At 63.6% G+C, this 1599-nt stretch overlaps 1 protein-coding gene and 1 long non-coding RNA gene across 2 annotated transcripts in view; one reads left to right on the forward strand and one right to left on the reverse strand.

The window, feature by feature from the left end:
* The window catches only part of BCL11A (B cell CLL/lymphoma 11A), a 122348-nt gene that overhangs the window by 62091 nt on the left and 58658 nt on the right, over positions 1-1599 (reverse strand). The gene's annotated exons all lie outside the window — the stretch shown is intronic.
* Positions 494-1599, forward strand: part of LOC112944929 — an 8038-nt gene continuing 6932 nt past the window's right edge. The window contains exon 1 of the long non-coding RNA XR_003248874.1: positions 494-772. This is a non-coding gene — a long non-coding RNA (uncharacterized LOC112944929). The remainder of the gene's footprint in view (positions 773-1599) is intronic.

Here is a 1599-nt window from a genome sequence, read left to right on the forward strand (position 1 = left end):
CCCGCGGGCGCCACCTCGGACGCGGCGGGCACAAAGCGCGGAGCCGGCGGCACCTGGGGCGGGGAGCGGGGGGGACCCGCGGCCGCGCAGCGCCAGGTGACAATAGCTCGGCGCTCGTGCGGCTCCGCGTCGCCGCGCGCAAACGGTGCCGTGTCCAGCGCGGCGTGCGCGGGTCCCTGTGTGTGCGTTTGGGGCCACTTGATTTCGCGCGTGGAGCTTCCCGAGGTGGCCGCAGTGTCAAAAGCGGCGGCTGGGTTTGCCCGGGAAAGGTCCTGCGCTCCGGCGCGCAGTTGCTCGCAGCGCTGCGCTCCGCGGAGCCAGCGCAGCGCAGCACCTCTCTGCCGCTGTTCCCCACGAGGAACGGGCAGCGTTGCATGGATTCTCCCTAAAAACTCACGGCGAATTAAGCGCTCCGTCACGAATAAACCTGGTTTATTACGGTGCCAGGTCTCGGCTTCCAGAGGTGCCTTCCTAGAGCACCTCTTGGAAACACACATTCAAAAGCGAATTTCGCAGGCGCTGCCGTGAATGGCAGCGGGAAGGTGCCTACATTAGCACGCCCTTCATTTCAGCATCATAAAACGCCTCGGATTAAATGGAAACTCGCTCCCTCGCAGCCGCATCTCTCGCCACGCGCGGTTATTAACATCGGCGCTTGCTCGCGGGAGCGCCGCGCTCCGCGCGCCCGCCCTGCGATGGGAGGCAGGTAACAAACGTCCCCGAGGAGCCGCGGGCGTTTCTAACGTGCTCTGGCCGCAGATTGCTAAGGCAGGTAGGTTCGCTTCTTGCTTGGTGTGGAGGAGCAGGGGAGCGCGGCTGCCCGAGGAGCGGGCACGGGCACAGTCGCATTCCCGAGCCACGCAGGGGCTCCGCGGGGCCGATAGATGAGGGCGGAATCGGGATGAGTTTCGGGGAGCTGCGCGGGCGCTGCGGGGCTGAGGGACCTTTCCCGAGCGCCGGGAGTTTTCCCGGGACTTCCTGCAGGAGACATCGCGCCTCTGATCTCTGTATTTAATGGCCAGGTCCTGCTTTATGCTTTATARCGTGTTGACAAGTTTTCTAACAGACTTTCTGAAATAATGCACATATATTCACGTCGGTTAGAAACTCCGCAGTATTTTTAGAGTCGAGTAGATCTATATCCTAATGCACTGAGAGGGAGTGTAAATCATAGAGGATTTCATAGCCCTTTCAGTAGTTTTCTGTATGAAGTATGAGCAGCGTGGCCTCCAGACGTAACCTTTTAGAAAAAAAAAAAAAAAGCGCTTTTATTTTATGGCGTAAAGTGCTTTTAGCTGCGGGGCTCTGAACGTGAACGCGGTCAACAAGCAGCTCGTGCGATGGGCTTCGCTGCGGCTCGAGCCCCGCCGGCCCGGGGGTGCGGGACGGGGTGGACATTCCCCCCCTCCCCCCGGAGCGGCCGGGACGCCGCGGGAGAGGCGGGGGCGGCGGGACCCCCCCGCTCCCGGCTCCATCCCGCGCTCGCGCCGCGGGCAGCGCCTCCCTCGGCGTGGCCGGCGGGCAGCGCTGCGCGGGGCTGCGGGCAGCTGGCAGCTCTGCGCGGGGCTGTGAGCAGCGGGCAGCTCTGCGCGGGGCTGC

This window comes from Nothoprocta perdicaria, unplaced genomic scaffold (genome assembly GCF_003342845.1).
Source record: "Nothoprocta perdicaria isolate Ctin4 unplaced genomic scaffold, notPer1 scaffold_179, whole genome shotgun sequence".
Classification (NCBI taxonomy): Eukaryota; Metazoa; Chordata; class Aves; order Tinamiformes; family Tinamidae; genus Nothoprocta; species Nothoprocta perdicaria.